A 17,951-nucleotide genomic window follows, 5' to 3' on the forward strand; every position below is an offset into this window, starting at 1 on the left:
GACAAGAGGGACATGATATACGAGCATGAGAGAGTGGTTTGCGGGTACTCAACAGTGACCCCATGAAGGCTCAAGGCTTTAGGTCAAACATGGTTGATTAAACCTTCAGATCAGCACCACTCTATGTTGAGTAACTCTTGAAAGAATCACTGAGTGGCAAAGACACAGAATCCATTCTAAGTGTAGTGTTCTATGTCCATCCTCCAAGTTGAGTTTTATAGAGGGTCGGAAACAGGTCCTTCGGCCCACTAGGTCCACACCAACCAGTGATCCCACACACTAACACTATTCTACACACCAGGGACAATTTACAATTTTACAAAGCCCATTAGCATACAAACCTGTACATCTTTGGAATGCAGAAGGAAGCCGGAGCTGCGGTTGAAAACCCATGCAGGTCATGGGGAGAACGTACAAACAGGATCACGCCACATTAAACATCTCCTCTCTCTTTACCTCACTTTGACTTCTGGCCTTTGTTCACCCATCTGCCAAATCAAAAGGTTCTCACCTGTATTCACCTATCACTTGCCTGGCTTGGTCCAACACTCACCTCTGTTCCAGCTTTCTATCCCCCTACAATAATCAATCCCAAGGATCCAGATCCAAAATGCTGCTTATCCTTTCATTCTATCGATGCTGCCTGGTCAACTGAGTTACTCCTGCACTGTGTTTTACTCAATAATTGTCATTACACCAATTAGCATTTAAAAAATATGCTTGGATAGAGTGGATGTGGAAAGGTGTTTCCACCAGTGGGAGAGTCCAAGACCAGGTCATAGCCTCAGAATTAAAGGACATTCCTTTAGGAAAAGAGTAGGAATTTGTTTAGTTAGAGGGTGGTGAATCTGTGAAATTCATTGTCACTGATGGCTGTGGAGGCCAAGTCAATGGGTACTTTTACGGCAAGGCGATAGATTCTCGATTAGTACGGGTGTCAAGAGTTATGGGGAAGGCATGAAAATGAATTGGTTGAGGGGAGTTAGATCAGTCATGATTGAATGTTGGAGTAAATAATGGGCCAAATGACCTAATACTCCTATCACTTATGATAATGTACAAAGACTTTGTAAAGTCCAGTACCATTTATTTTTATAATCAAACTAGACCGATCCTCAGTAAACGAGCCATTAAAACACCAAAAATGTGTGTACTTGCCTTCAAGTAGCAAAACTATGTTCAATGAACATTACAAAGAAGTCTTAGCATATTGAATCTCATGCCAAGGATATTACAAATATAAATATATTTCGTAACATTGACCGCAATTTCCCGATTCCCCTAAAGAACTAGTTAAACAATGCTGCTGGATATTGTGGAGCAATACAGAGCTGTGGAGCTCAAAATATTTCAGATTGCACTCCTCTAGATTTGTAAAGTAGACCCCACTACAATACTACTTAAAGAATGGGCGTACAAGGACTGCTAATCATCAGATATCACACATTTTAAGTCACACATGTGTTTTAGTAGTAACAAATCAAGTTGCAAGGCCAACTTTAAGAGAAGTAAAAGTCATATTTTCCATTTTTTTGTTGAAAGATAAACAGATTGAGCTCATATATCCATCACTGTGCTTCATTGAAGCATTTGAGATATGTTTGACCATGCACACATGTTTGACCATGCACACAAGACTGGCTTTGCTCTGCCGTTATATTTTAAACCCCAGGTCTTGAACAAAGATAATAACATTATGGACCCTGGCATGAAATTAGAAGAGTAAACAAGTGAACAGTGTAGATGTGCTCACTAGATCAAGTCAACACACGTGTGGCTTTTCTGCAAGACAAGAACCTGCTGAAAACCCTCAGTGAAAAGGTAAAGAGATTCAACTTCCACACACTCATTTTATTCAAAATGAACAATTCAAAAATACATATTCCACTTGGCCACCATTGTCCAAGGGCTGCAGATGTTGGCTTGTCAGGGCGTTAGCGCTGCGATTTCCAGTTTATTTTTTGCCTTCAATTCTTTTCTTCCCTTTTTTGTTGTGCTTCTTGGCAAACCGCATGTTCTTTAGAAACTTAGGATCAACCTGGACAAATTGGATTAAAAACTATCGTTAACGTTTTGTTTTGCATTCCCCAGGATGTTGCCTATTTAACAGTCGAAAGGACCGCGCTCCATAACAGCCAATGTGAGTAGCAATATGGCAGCCCAGGCTTTTCAATCAGCCCCAAGAGTTTAGACATATCACACATTGTGCAGAGTACAGACACCGACCAAGCAATCACCAGACATGAGCAAAACCCTTCTAGGTTACGTTTCTTTCCTCCAGAGGATTGAAGCTGACTATTGTTCTCAACTAATCAACTCAAATTCAAATTGTTTACTTATTTAAAAAACATTTTGATATCTCCAAGTATTCCCTTCACAACTATTTACCTTTATTCTTGAACTGTATTCATGTTTTAATTTGCAAGCCCATGGCAAAAAGCAAAACAAATCAACTGGAGAAGGTGCAGGTTCAATGGGACGGGAACAGATCCTGCCGAGATAAACTGGAGTGAAGGTTTGGCAGTGAAACTGAACAATGGTAGGGCTTTTCATTTGTGGTGGAGGTATTTCAGTGAAAGTCGAGGTATATTCCTAAGAGGGCGACGGGTATAGAAATGAAAACCAGAGCTCCATGGATGATCATAAATGGCAGAGAAACTTCAGCGGAGGAAAAGAATACACTACAAGACGATAATTTATAATCAAACTGATTGCAGAAAGTTCAGAGGGAAAGTAAAATTGATTGAGACCAATAGCCGGAGAGAAAAAATGGTCTGGGACTTGGACATGCAACTGCAAAAAAAGAGATTTGGAGCTGAAGACAAAAATAAAACTCTATTCAGGCAGTAGAGGGCAAGGTTGAGGGACAAAAGCAGTACTTTACACCACTCTGTTCAGAGGTAAAAGATGCCGCTGATGACCTAGGAAAGGAAGTGGCCATTGTTATTCTGCATAAATACTTAGAGAACAGGATCTAGAAAGGTCAGCTTAACTTAAAGAGTGTAAATTGCCTGGCCCATGGGATCTTCCAAACACCTATAGATTTTGCTGCATGGCCAAGGAACAGAAGGGACATGTTTGGAAACAAATAGGAACACATGGATAAACCCGGTAACCACAGATCAGTTTAACCGTAACCCCGGGTAACACCTGGAAAAAGATTTAGAAGTCACTTAGGTGTGGTTTGATTTCTTAAAGGCAAATTGTACCTAACTTGGCAAAGGGTTTTCTAATGAAGGGATGACAGAAAGGATAAATATGGGAAATGAAGCTGTTAGTACATGTGGATTTCAAAAGACACTTGATTCAGCATGTCAACAAGATTGAAGCCCAAGAACAGGACAGTAACAAAGGAACAGAAAGCACAACAGCAGCAAAGGTGCTTCTGCATCCTTTCCAAGACCTTGAAAAGGTCAAAGAGGGCCTTGAAACCATCATGGCGGGGAATGGAAATGTAGAGGGACAGGATGTCCATGGTAATGATGAGGCAATGTAGACCTAAAAATGGAATGTTATTGAATTGAAGGGTGTGCTAGGTTTCTCAGATATAGGTTGGACAAGGTGGGGCGTGTGAAGGGGAGAGAATCACGGTATTTGGGAATGATGTTTGTGGGCCAGGAGCTGGCAGTAACAATGGGTCTGCCCACGCGGGCAGTCTTGTTTGTGGATTCTGGGGCGGAGAGGTGGTGTAGAAACAGGCAGTGCGGGGCTAGAGAACGATAAGGGCAGAGGGTGTGGGGGGCAGATGGCCAGAAGGGATGAGATTGGAAAGCCTGAGGGGTCATGGTCAAGAAGAGGCAGGTGTGAGGATGTGTCCGAGAGTTGGTGTTTAGCCTCAGCATGGTAGAGGTTAGCTTGCCAGACTACAATGACGCACCTAAGTTTTATCACTTCCCGCATCTTACACAATGCCCCGATACACTGGAGTGTAAAGGGCACAATTTCCAAATGCGCAAATGACTAAATTTGGAAGTCCAATGAACAGTGAGGAGGGAGCTACAGGCAGACTGGGTAGCTGATGCAGAGAAATATTAAATGTTAATTCTGGTAAGAAGAATGAAGAGAGACTATGCAAATTAGAGGGGACATTTCTAAGAGGTACAAGAACGAGATATCTGAGGTATATTGGCATAGTTTATTAAAAGAGACGCTGGTCCCTTGAGAAAGTCTTTAACCATGCTTATGATGGTGGGTCCATGAAGGGAAGCTTTGTAAAGTGGGTTGGAGACAAGCAAGGAGAATCATACCAGATACCTTCAAAGGAGCCAAGTGAAGATTTTGTTAATTAACGACAAGGTTCCAAAATTTAAAAAAGACCCACAATCCTTGTACAATACAACTATGTCTGAAAAATACCTAGGCAACTATGATATAAAGCATATATTTTCCAACTTGCAAAGATGATAAATTTAAAATGCAACATACATTCAAAGCTTCCCACCCAAAGTTGAGATGGCAGTGGGAACACCAGACATCAAAACTGTAAGCAAAGTCCATTGTTCAATTCAAAATGAAGTGTTCAAAGTCTACGAGGTTTAATGGAGGTTGCAGCCCCAGTAAACACGGGGAAGTTCTTTTGATTTAATTTTCCTGCAGTATCAATGATCTGGTAATGGTCAGTACCATAATCACTTTCGAATGCAGGTGCAAACTACATATTCATTCACTTTGTAGAAAATCTGCATTGCTATAAATAATCAGATACCTTGCTTTTGAAACAGAACCTCTTAAAGCATCAGTCCACTGAAAGAGTTACCAGTCATGTGCTGTTGTAAAAGTGAATTTCTGCAAGATCTCACAAATATCACTATAATTGTCAGATAATCTGCTCCGCGCTGCTCATTGCGAGATAAATGTTGACCAGCCCCTATCTATTCCTTCCTCTAGCTTCACAATTGCTCAATCCTTTATCTCACACTTTTCATCCTTCACAAAGGATCGTCCTCTTGAGCGGGAAGGAACTGCAGATGCTGTCTTTTTATTTCTGGCCTTCACCTGTTTAACAACTCCCCCCTCACCTATTTTCCCAGCCAGGCTTTCTCCTGGTCCACTTCTACATAAGCATGAGGGGAACATCTACCTATCTACCCATTTGACCATTTTATGTTTAAGAGACTTCACTGTGTTGGTTCAGCCACAATGGTCAATTGCATTGTAAAATGTTAACGATAAAATAGTGTTACAGAACAGATGTCACACCCAAAATTATCTCCTTTCTTAAGATTTATTGATGATTAAAGCTTAGCCCAGAAAAAGTGTTTTCATCACGTCTTCTGTTATCTTGTCACTTGAGAACAGCACTCACTTTTAAAGTTGGGTATGGTTGTAAGAGTGCTAATTCTGATTGTAAAATGCTTTTGGACTAGTGCAGAATCCAGCTACAGAATAAAGATACACAAAAACGCTGGAGAAACTCAGCGGGTGCAGCAGCACCTATGGAGCAAAGGAGATAGGCAACGATTCGGCCCAAAACGTTGCCTATCTCCTTCGCTCCATAGATGCTGCTGCACCCGCTGAGTTTCTCCAGCATTTTTGTGTACCTTTGATTTTCCAGCATCTGCAGTTCCTTCTGAAATACAGAATAAAGACCCTCAGAATGCAGAAACACTAACAATTGAAATGCAGTAACGCCCATACCCAATCAATAACAGTTTCAGTACTGGATTGGTGTCAGATACAAAACCACAACCATTAGTAGGAAAACTACCTACACTGAATGAATTTATTGGGATAATTAGTTACCTACTATAATGTTACGAAAGAGTCACAAGACTGCTTAGATCTGCGCCCAAAATGCTGGTGAAACCTCAACATCTCAAGCGAAGGAGGACATGCTATACTTCACCGGTGACAAATTGAACCAAAACAAAACAAGGACATCCTTGAATGGGAAAACACCAAGAGAACTTTCACTCCTTTCAGGGGTTCAAATCGAAACGATTTGGGCTTTTTGATGCAATTTACTGTGCCAGTCTGGCTGCAAGATTCAGGCACAGCTACCTAAATTTAGGGCCAAAAAAGCAGATAAAAAGTAAGGTAAATACAAGAGGGCAGCTGAAGGTGAGAAATACACATTGTGGTTGGTGTGCTTATCGGACATTGGCCATGGTTCAAGTGACCTTTAAAGATTGAAAATATCGGGATCATTATCACGTTTGCAGTTGCTGCATTTCATCAACTGAAGGGTGGGGGTAGAGTCTCCCTTTTTTTACCCCTTTATTGATGAAATGGGAGGGGGTTCAAACAATGATAATTCCCACCTACTTTCCCACCCCTCACCCATCTCCACGGCAAATGAGGCTGTTCACGAAGCTGGGGGGGAGTCCTTCACAGCTCTGCCCCCTTTAGTTTACCTTGGTTTCTATCTTTTTTTGGACTGAAATGGGAGGTCTCTGTGCATCTCGGTCTCTCCCTCCTGGACAGAGGGGTAAATTGCAGCTCAAAAACTGAAGTTTCCAAGAGGAGGGGAGGGGAGGGGAAGGAGGGGGGTCTCTTGTATTTCCCATTCACCCCATGTACCGATGGGAGATGGGGGGGGGGGGTTTTAGAAGGTGTGAGGGGGCGGATCTACTCTCCATGCCCCCCTTTCGTGAAATGGGGGCGAGGATGGTTAGGGGGGGAGTCTAAGTCTCCCTCTTAGATACACACAAAATGCGGGCCGGGCCGGGCGGGGGGGATGATGGGCCACAATGCTCCGCGAGCCGGGAAGGGCGGGGTGATGTTTCGGGGGCCGGGACCCTTAGCCTGGACTGCTTCACAGGTGACACCTTGAACCAAACACCGGAAGAGGACGATCCTTCGGAATTCTGTCCCTAACACTAAACGTCCACCGCGAAAGGTTCCGCCTCAGCTCGGTCTTCGGAGGGGTTCCGGGGATGGGATAGAGGGTTGGGCTGGACCTCTTGATTCCATTTCTGTGCCCCCCCACTGGCTCACCCCCCATTCAAAGTGGATAACCTCACATTATGTTTTAGGGCACAGATAGCAGATAACAAAGTTAGCTGAATACAAAGCAGCAGGCTGAGACTTACACTGATTGTGGTTGGTGTGGTTCTTGGACTTGGCCATGGTTCAAGTGACCTGGAAGATTGAAGAGGAACATCAGGAATCAGCACACACACACAGTTAATACCCAGGCAGACGGAGAGGGGTGGGGGTAGAGTCTCCCAGGGAACCCCCTTTACCCGAGACGGAGGGGGAGGGGGTTCCCTCAATGATCTGTCCTCACCTACTCTCCCACCCCTCACCCAGGCTGAGGGGGAAGAGTGGGTGGGTGGGGGGAGTCTCTCACATGCTCTGCCCCCTAGACTGAGGGAGAACTGGGGTCTCCATGCAGCCTATTGGGATGGATTTACCTAACACCTCTGACATGCTCCACCTGACCCCCTCCACTGACTGAGGGGGAAACGAGGATTTATGTCAGGGGGTTGAAGAAGAACCAAAGAGGGGGAGGGGAAGGGGGGGGGGGGGGGGGAGCTGGAGAAACTCAGCGGGTGCAGCAGCATCTTGGAGCGAAGGTCGTAGGCAACCCCTCGACCGAGGGAACGTGGCTATATTTCCTCCGCTCTGGTAGATGCTGCTGAGGGCTGAGTTTCTCCAGCTTTTTTGTGTACCCCCCTCCCCTGGATCTGCAGTGGGGGCGAACACTAGTTATCGGGGGGGGGGGGGGGGTCTTTGTTCCCCCTGATCTCTACACTGACGGCGACTGTAAGGGCCTATATTTGTTTTTAAACTAATGATTTTCTCTTCACATGCGGGCCGCGGGCCAGGCCGGGGGGCGGGGATGATGGGCCCACAATGCGGGCCGCGGGCCGGGCCGGGTCAGGGCGGGCGGGCTGATCGCTCCAGCGCCGGGGGCCGGGACCCAGCCTGGGCCGCGGATGGACGCGGAATCCGCCATCTCATCTTTTGTTTTGACAACGCCACCACCTTGTTATCCCACGGAGCACTGCCGCCGGGATTTATCCTTCCGGGCCAAACTGGGCCGTCCCCGCGTAGTTCATCCATGCCGCTTTAAATGCGCGGGTCTCCTGTCAAAGGTTTAAGAATCAATTGCCAGAGAGTCTTGGCTGGACCCCCTACATCCCCATACCCTCAAAGTTACCCCCCTTTAAGTTCAGGACCCCCCCCCATGAACAATCTCACTCCCCATCCTAATGAAGAAACTCAACCCCCACCCCCTCACTTGCCCCCCCCAGCACAACAAGACCCTAACCCCTTCCTCATTACTCATACCCAGTCTAAAATAGCCTGCTCTCTCGTTGGTTCCTCTACATGTTGGTTTAGAAAACCCCCCCGCATACATTCCCACCCCCCCCCCTCTTCCTCAGCACCACCCTCGCCATTTGATTCACCCAATCCATATATGTAGACCCCCACCCAGTATAACTGTTTTACCTTTGTTGCACGCATTTCCCCTGTTTGATGCCATCCCCAACTCCACTACTACTGTTAGGGGACCTGTACACAACACCCCACCCCCACTGGCCCCCCACCCTTTAGTGTTTCGCAGCCCTACCCCTATCACCCACATTCTCCAAGCGACATGTCCTTCAGAATAAGGGACAGAAGTTTAGGAGTAATATAAGGGGGAATTCTACCGCAGAGAGTTTCCCGGTGTGGAATGAGCTTCCAGTGGAAGTGCTGGAGGCAGGTTCATTGGTATCATTTAAAAATAAATTGGATAGGCATATGGATGAGAAGGGAATGGAGGGTTATGGTATGAGTGCAGGCAGGTGGGACTAAGGGAAAAAAAGTTGTTCGGCACGGACTTGTAGGGCCGAGATTGCCTGTTTCCGTGCTGTAATTGTTATATGGTTATATGGTTTTATATGGTTTTGTGTACCTTTGGATCTCCAGCATCTGCAGTTCCTTCTTAAACACTAGTTATTCAATTGGCCTGCCATGTCTTTGTTCCCCATGATCAATTCACCTGTTTCTGACTGTAAGGGACCTATATTTGTTTTAACTAATCTTTTTCTCTTCACATATCTATAAAAGCTTTTGCAGTCAGTTTTTATGTTCCCTGCCAGTTTTCTTTCATAATCTATTTTCCCTTTCCTAATTAAGCCCTTTATCCTCCTCTGCTGGACTCTGAATTTCTCCCAGTCTTCTGGTAGGCTGCTTTTTCTGACTAATTTATATGCTTCATCTTTTGTTTTGATACTATCCCTGATTTCCCTTGTTATCCACGGATGCACTACCTTCCCTGATTTATACTTTTGCCAAACTGGGATGAACAATTGTTGTAGTTCATCCATGCAGTCTTTAAATGCCTTCCATTGCATATCCACTGTCAACCCTTTAAGAATCAATTGCCAGTCTATCTTGGCTAATTCACATCTCATACCCTCAAAGTCACCTTTCTTTAAGTTCAGGACCCTTGTTTCTGAATTAACAATGTCATTCTCCATCCTAATGAAGAACTCAACCATATTATGGTCACTCTTGCCCAAGGGGCCATGCACAACAAGATTGCTAACTAACCCTTCCTCATTACTCAATACCCAGTCTAGAATAGCCTGCTCTCTCGTTGGTTCCTCTACATGTTGATTTAAAAAACTATCCCGCATACATTCCAAGAAATCCTCTTCCTCAGCACCCCTGCCAATTTGATTCACCCAATCTATATGTAGATTGAAGTCACCCAGTATAACTGTTTTACCTTTGTTGCACGCATTTCTAATTTTCTGTTTGATGCCATCCCCAACTCCACTACTACTGTTAGGGGACCTGTACACAACTCCCACTGGCGTTTTCTGCCCTTTAGTGTTTCGCAGCTCTACCCCTATCGATTCTACATCCTCCAAGCTAATGTCCTTCCTTTCTATTGTGTTAACCTGCTCTCTAACCAGCAATGCTACCTCACCTCCTTTCCCTTTTTGTCTATCCCTCCTGAATATTGAATATCCCTGGATGTTCAGCTTCCAGCCTTGGTCACCCTGGAGCCATGTCTCCGTGATCCCAACTATATCATAGTCATTAATAGCTATCTGCACATTCAATTCATCCATCTTATTACGAATGCTCCTTGCATTGAGACACAGAGCCTTCAGGCTTGTTTTTACAACACACTTACCCCTTGTACAATTATGTTTAAAAGTGGCCCTTTTTTATTTTTGCCCTGGATTTGTCTGCCTGCCACTTTTACTTTTCACCTTGCAACCTATTGCTTCTACCCTCATTTTACACCCCTCTGTCTCTCCGCTCACACATTTAAGAAACCCTTTCCCTTTAACTCAATCCTCAACTTATTCAGTTGTAAACCACCCGTGTAGCAGTGGCAAACCTGCCTGCCAGAATGCTGGTCCTCCACCTGTTAAGTTGCAATCCGTCCCTTTTGTACAGTTCCCCCTTACCCCAAAACAGATCCCAGTGATCTAAGAATCTAAATCCCTGCCCAGTGCACCAGTTCCTCAGCCACACGTTCAGGTCCCATATGTCCCTGTTCCTGCTCTCGCCAGCACGGGGAACTGGAAGCAAACCGGAGATAACAACCCTGGAAGTCCTGCTTTTCAGCATTTTTCTGAGCTCTCTGAAGTCACGCTGCAGAATATTCATCCCCTTCTTTCCGACATCGTTTGTGCCGACATGCACTACCACTTCCGGATGTTCACCTTCGCCCTTGAGGATTTTCTGCACTCTGTCCGTGACATCCTGGATCCTGGCACCAGGAAGGCAGCACACCATCCTCGAATCCCGTCTGCTTCTTCGCAAGCCAGTCCGCTGCTCAGTGTAATAACGTCTTCTGTATAAGAATAGTAGATTACTCTGAGGCTGTACACAAGAGTTGCCATGTTTCCGGCGCCAGTTTGCGTCCTTCAAGTTCATAAGTTCTTAAAAATGGTAGAGTCTCTCTACTTGGTGTAATCACTGGGTAATGTGTTTCACTGAAGATAGACACATAATGCTGGAGTAACTCAGTGGGACAGGGCAGCATCTCTGGATAGAAGGAATGGATAACGTTTCAGGTCGAGACCCTTCTTCAGACTACAAATGGATTACACTGCTGGTTTCTACTGCCACCTTGTGTTGAGATCTACAAATCCAATCTGTAAATTTCTCAAGACAATGCTTATGATGTAATTCCCTAGTCTGCCCACTGGGTGGGGAACCTCAAATGCCAGAAGCACATCTCAAAGTCTGCATGCATCATCCTTCTTCAGTCTGAAAAGAAGGCTCTTGACCCGAAACGTCACCCATTGCTTCTCTCCAGAGATGCTGCCGGTCCCGCTGAGTTACTCCTGCATTTTGTGTCCATCTTCAATTTTCTTGATCCCGCTCTGGTAGTAGAGGTGGGGGCGGATCAGGACCGCAACGGCCGTGAGCCCCAAGCCGAGCTTGGCGATCGTTTGTCTGCTTCTTCTGTTGAAGGTGAGATGTTGCATCATGCCAGGGTCTTGGGCCTGTCCCACTTTGGCCACAATAGGCCGTTAGCGCGCGAAGATTTCGTTCGTTACAAAAATTTTGGAGCTCTGCGCGACAACGCACGCAACTACATACCCCTCCGCGCTTCTAAGTGGGACCGGCCCCGCGCGGTCATACGATGCCCGTGCGCCTCAACGCGACCACAAGGTCGCGTAATTTGTGTGCGAAGGACTCGTAAGTGGGACAGGCCCTTATGTGTACGTCTTAAGGTGAGAGGGGAAAAGTTGATAGGAGGTGTGCTGAGACAGTTTTGTTTTCACACAGAGGGTGGTGAGTGCCTGGAATGTTTTGCCGGAGGTGGTGGGTGAAGCACATACGTTAGCAGCATTGAAAATGCTTTTGTATAGGCGTATGGACATGCAGGAAATGGATGGATATGGGCTATGATGGTCTTGTTCGGCACAGACATTGTGGGCAGAAGGGCCTGTTGATGTGCCATACTGTTCCGTGTTCTATGGTGCAAGCTTTAAATATTGTTTGCATATACATTGTTCCTCTCCTTACTTTCTCTCCATTGCCAGTACACCCACCAGTCATGTCATTCGATTCCTCCTGCACCATCCTGAACATTCCCTTTGTTCTGTAGACACAAAATGCTGGAGTAACTCAGCGGGACAGGCAGCATCTCTGGAGAGAGGAATGGGTGACGTTTAAGGTCGAGGCCCTTTCCTCGGTTGACCCTGCTACTTAAGGAAGGGTTGATTTTTAACTTTTCCCAACCTTTCTCAACTGTTAACAGTTGTGAGTCTGTGGAATTCTCTGCCACTGGAGGCAGTGGAGGCCAGTTCACTGGATGGTTTCAAGAGAGAGTTAGATATAGCTCTTAGGACTAATGAAATCAAGGTAATATGGGGAGAAAGCAGGAATGGGGTACTGATTTTGGATGATCAGCCATGATCATAATGAATGTCTCGAAGGGCCGAATGGCCTACTCCTGCACCTATTTTCTATGTTTCTCTCAATGCTTGCCTGAATTTCTATTTCAAGTATTTTCTATCTTTGTTTTTCTTTTTAATTGCCCACTGTATCTGCAAGTTAATTTACACCATTTCATGAACCAGAACACCTCGAAGGGTCGAATGGCCTACTCCTGCACCTATTGTCTACAATAGCCAAGTTGCTACTTTCTCACATTTAAAATTCCCTTTTATTATGCTTCTTTCCATATGAATAATTTAATGTCCTTGCAATTTGTTTTCCTGTATTGTTCTTGCAAAATGGGACAAGTCTCATTGTATTTAGCATTTGCTCCCCTTTCTACACAGTTGCTTTATCGCAACAGTTACTGGAGAGTTGTCCACGTGCATCCAGCTGCTCCACGTTAAGGAAAGCAGATTCAATTCTCTCCCTTGGTTATGTAGCCTCTGGAATTTGTGGGACTTGTCTTACCTTACCTAGGTCTTTTGTCTGAGCTACTGTATATCTGTGATTCTTGATCTTTTTTTTTGAAGACAGATTAGGATATTTTAGCCTAGCGTCATCCTTGGCACAGAAATTGTTGCCGAAGAACCCGTTTCTGTGCTGTACCTTTCTATGTTCTGTGTTTTAAACTGCAGAGCCAAATTTGGTGAAGACCTCTAAGAGGATTTTCGTTCAGTTTAGTGGTACAGCATTGAAACAGGCCCATCGGCCCACCTAATCCGCGCTGACCAATGTTCATCGGTATCCTATTCCACACTTGGGGTAATTTACAGAAGCCAATTGTTTATGATTGATCCACAACAACACACATAGTGAAAGATCAGACTTTATTCCATAAGCAAACAGGAACATTTAAACTGCCAGCCATTCTCATCCAGCTCGGCGGGCTTGTGTGAGAGCCGACTGGCCTTGCTAGTGTAAAGCTGTGTAGTACCGTAATACCATGTAGTGGGTGGCATGCACATATGTGTGGTGGAGATTATAAATGGATTAATAAGGGTTAATCTACACCAATTAACCTGCAAACCTGCACGTCTTTGGAGTGTGGGAGGTAACCAGGGCACCCGGCGAAAGCCCACGTGGTCACAGGTAGAATGTACAAACTCGGCACAGACAGCACCCATAGTCAGAATTGAACCCAGGGGTTCTGGTGCTGTGGGGTGGCTACACTTCCACTGTGCCACTAGATTTGTTGCCAGACACATTCATTCTGTAAATTGACAGATAGGGTAGGTAAATTCAGTCTTACAAACTACATAAAAAAAGATTAAGAATTGCAGATGTAGCTCGAACAGGAACATGCATGTCTGTGCTCTTGTCATCACTTTTTTTTTTTTAAAAAGCATCCCACTTTCCGGATCTTCCTTTGAACCTACTCCAATCATCTTGAGCAAGTTCCTGTCTAATGCCATCAGCGTTGGCCAGGCCCCGATTCAGAACATGAACCAGAGACCCACCTTGTCCTTATCCACAACTATTTTAAAGCAGATAGAACTGTGGTCGCAGATCCCAAAAGACTCGTGCACTGACTCTTCAGTCACTTGCCTCTCCGAATGTCTGAAGAGTAGATCAAGCTTGCCCGACCCCTTGATGAGAGAGGCAACATTAACATGGTGGGTGCCTGGAACATGTTGCCAAGGGTGGGCAGACACCGTAGTGGTGTTTGAGGCATTTACATAGGCATATACATATTTACAGGCATGCATGTTCCTGTTCGAGCAAAGAGCAAGACAGGCAAGAGTAAGGAAGCCTAGAAGATGAGAGAAATGAGGCTCTAGTCAGGAAAAAACGAGGCATAGGACAGCTATAGGCAGCTGGGATTGAGTATATCCCTGAATGAGTTTCCAGAACTGGGTAGCATACTTTAGAAGGAAATCAGGTGAGGCAGCATCTATATAGGTGACATCACCTATTCTTCGCTCCATAGATGCTGCCTCACCTGCTGAGTTTCTCCAGTATTTTTGTCTACCTTCGATTTTTCCAACATCTGCAGTTCTTTCTTAAACATAAGAAGGAATTCAGGAGGGCAAAGGGCAAAGGGGGCCGTGCTGGCTCGAAGGGCCGAATGGTCTACTCCTGCACCTATTGTCTAAATCTTCTTTGCACTTTCTCCAGCTTAATGACATGCTTTATGGCAGGGTAACAAAGACTGAATACACTACTCCAAATGTGGCCTAACCTACACTTGGTTCAACTGTAACATAACACCCCAACTTCTAAGCTCGTTGCCCTGATCGATGTATCAAAAGACTTATTTACTGTACCATCTATGTCAGCGTGCTCAGAAATGGAAAGGACTCAAATGCAGGCTCACCGAGGAACTCCGAACTTAGTTGGCACTCTATTGGCGATGATCTCAGGTATTTATACCAAGTGACAGATTAGAGGAGCAGATTAAATGCAAGTGTAAACTCCTAATAGCCCAGGGGATGAGTGTGGAAAGATTCTCGAGTGTCTGGAGGGTGGCAATTGTGACAGCCCCCCCCCCCCCCCCCCCCCCCCCCCCCCACCCCCACCTCACATGGCGTCCCTCTTTGGCTGGTCCTGATACTGCTGATGAAAGTCACGGATCAGGGATGGGTCCAGGATGTCACGGGCAGGAATCCAGAAAGTTCACCAGACTGATTGATGGGATGTCATGACTTTCATATGAAGAAAGACTGGATAGACTCGGCTTGTAATCGCTAGAATTTAGAAGATTGAAGGGGGATCTTATAGAAACTTACAAAATTCTTAAGGGGTTGGACAGGCTAGATGCAGGATGATTGTTTCCGATGTTGGGGAAGTCCAGAACAAGGGGTCACAGTTTAAGGATAAGGGGGACATCTTTTAGGACCGAGATGAGAAAATCATTTTTTACACAGAAAGTGGTGAATCTGTGGAATTCTCTGCCACAGAAGGTAGTTGAGGCCAGTTCATTGGCTATATTTAAGAGGGAGTTAGATGTTGCCCTTGTGGCTAAAGGGATCAGGGGGTATGGAGAGAAGGCAGGTACAGGATACCGAGTTGGATGATCAGCCATGATCATGTTGAATGGCGGTGCAGGCTCGAAGGGCTGAATGGCCTACTCCTGCACCTATTTTCTATGTTTCTATGTTTCGAGGGAAACCATGGAGTCTGATAACTTGGTTTACGATGAGGTGAGTGAGTTCTACACAAGATGGGAGCTTAGGAAGAGAAAGGAAATGAGCAGCCTTGGAGAAACGGTCCGCAATGGTAAGAATAACTGTGTTACCCTTGGACGGAGGCAAGCCAGTGATGAAGTCCAGGGTGATATGATACCAGGGACGGCGGGGAACAGGCAGGGAATGAAGGAGACCAGAGGGAGGCTGACGGCAGGTCATATTCTGTACACAGGTAGAGCAGGCAGAGGCGAAAGTCTGGGTGTCGGCCTCCACGGTGGGCCATCAGTACCACTGGCGCAGCAGGTAGTGGGTGCGGCCAACACCAGGATGACAGGTGAGATTAGAGGAATGGGCCCACTGGATTACTACAGAGTGGGCGGAGATTCTTACTGTGGGGTCCAGAACCAGGATCAGGGTGATGACGCTGGGCATTGCAAACTGTGGTCTCAATCTCCCAGGTGATGGAGCCCAACAGGCAGGTGGGAGGCAGAATGGGATCATGGGAATGGCTGTCCTGGTCAGAACTGAACTGGAGGGAGAGGGTGTTTGGTTGGATATTCTTGGACCCAGGATGGTATGACAAGGTGAAGTTAAACAGGGTGAAAAACAGGGGTTTGAGGGGGGAAGGTATATCTCCATCTTCTCTCTCCTTATTTATTTTCTTTTCTCTTGCATTGCTTTGGTAGCTTAGGGGTCTTTTTCTTGCTTTCTCTTTCTTTATTCTCTTCTTTTTTCTCTCTTTTTTTCCTTTTTTCCCTTTTTTTTTAGATTTGGGTTTTAATGCTAAAAATGAAGCTGTACAATAATTGTATAACTGTTATGTCGATCGCCTTATCCCTGTACAATTGCTTCTAATAAAATAAATTTAAAAAAAAACCCAAAAGAACTATTTACTCAGCTTTGATCCACTACCCTCTGGGTCACAGCATTTTCCAGTTCTCATCCAGGTACATCATGAATAGGATGACGTTCCTGCATCGCACACCCTTTTCAGATTGCAAGCTCCAGATCCCCTTCTATCGTTTTGGGCGAATGGAGAAAACGATTCTTAAGGGCCTGTACCACGAGCATGCGCCTGCATGCGGCAAGCGCGGCCAAACCAGAAGCAGGGGCCGCGCGGAGATCGAGTGAGTGACATGAAGTTCGAGCGAAGTCCGCTGAATGTTCGCGCGTGACATACGGCGTCGAGACGCTGCGTATGCCCGTTGAGGCGGTGCGTACGCCGTTGAGGCGGTGCGTACGCCGTTGAGGCTGTGCGTACGCCGTTGAGGCTGTGCGTACGCCGTTGAGGCGGTGCGTACGCCGTTGAGGCGGTGCGTACGCCGTTGAGGCGGTGCGTACGCCGTTGAGGTGGCTTCGGGCCGGCAGGCCATTGCCGTGTGGAATTTTTGAACACGGTCAGTTTTTCGGCGCCCCGTGAGATGTCGTGACCAGTCCCACACAACTCCGGCGATCGAAGTGGGACCGGCACCGCGAGGCTGTACGGCTCAAGCGACCACGTTAGGTCGCGCTTGCCGCATGGAGTCGCATGCTCGTGGGACAGGCCCTGAATAGTTAGTGATTTCCTATGATGCAGTGAATCCCCTGCAGTCTATAGCCCACATTGCACTGAGCTGGAACTCCAGCTGGGAGATTGTGGATGCAGACCCATTCCCCAACAGTGTAATTCTGGGTGGTGAGGTTAGCCTTGTTGGTAACTAAACTCTCAGAACAAAATCTGTGCGCATCCCCTGGCCCATTGTCCGCTGTAGGGCTGTTTCAAATCCTGCAGCAGCTCTCTCGTTTGCCAGCATGTGTTCGCTTTCAACGATTAGATTACACTTCTCATTTCTGTGGGCGAGTTCTAAGAAATGAGCTATCCTCAAGTGCACCGTTCCCCACGGCCTCAACAATGTTTCCATTCAGATGTGCCAGATGAAGCATATGCCAAATATTCCACAGCACATGTCACAACATCACATTCTGTACACTGTTAACCATTTTTAAGATGTGTCAATAACCACCCGTGAGTTCACTGGATATAAAGTCGCAGCTAAACTAAAGTTGCAGGTTCGGCAACTTGAGCGCCCTGGAGAGGAAGAGACTACAAAAAGTAGTAAACACTGCCCAGTCCATCATCGGCTCTGGCCTTCCTTCCATCGAGGGGATTTAAAAAAAGTCGCTGCCTCAAAAAGGCTGGCAGTATCATCAAAGACCCACACCATCCTGGCCACACACACATCTCCCTGCTACCTTCAGGTAGAACGTACAGGAGCCTGAAGGCTGCAACGACCAGGTTCAGGAATAGCTACTTCCCCACAGCCATCAGGCTATTAAACCCAGCTCGGACAAAACTCTGAACATTATTAACCCATTATTTGTTATTTGCACTTTATCAGTTTATTTATTCATGTGTTTTGTAGTAAATGCCTACTATGTTCTGTGTGCCGAAGCAAAACAAGAATTTCATTGTCCTATCAATTTCATGTCCATGACAAT

General features: G+C 46.0%; 1 long non-coding RNA gene and 1 other non-coding gene across 2 annotated transcripts; both read right to left on the reverse strand.

The window, feature by feature from the left end:
* Nucleotides 1-1,066: 1,066 nt before the first annotated feature.
* LOC129704863 (uncharacterized) lies at nt 1,067-5,962 on the reverse strand. Its single transcript, XR_008724805.1, has 2 exons — nt 5,914-5,962; nt 1,067-2,038 (listed from the first exon to the last, which is right to left on the reverse strand). It is a non-coding gene; the product is annotated as an uncharacterized LOC129704863 (long non-coding RNA).
* Nucleotides 4,517-4,646, reverse strand: LOC129704953 (small nucleolar RNA SNORA71). The gene has a single exon (XR_008724829.1). It is a non-coding gene; the product is annotated as a small nucleolar RNA SNORA71 (small nucleolar RNA).
* Nucleotides 5,963-17,951: the final 11,989 nt, after the last annotated feature.

The sequence above is a fragment of the Leucoraja erinacea genome, chromosome 16 (assembly GCF_028641065.1).
Source record: "Leucoraja erinacea ecotype New England chromosome 16, Leri_hhj_1, whole genome shotgun sequence".
Taxonomy (NCBI): Eukaryota; Metazoa; Chordata; class Chondrichthyes; order Rajiformes; family Rajidae; genus Leucoraja; species Leucoraja erinaceus.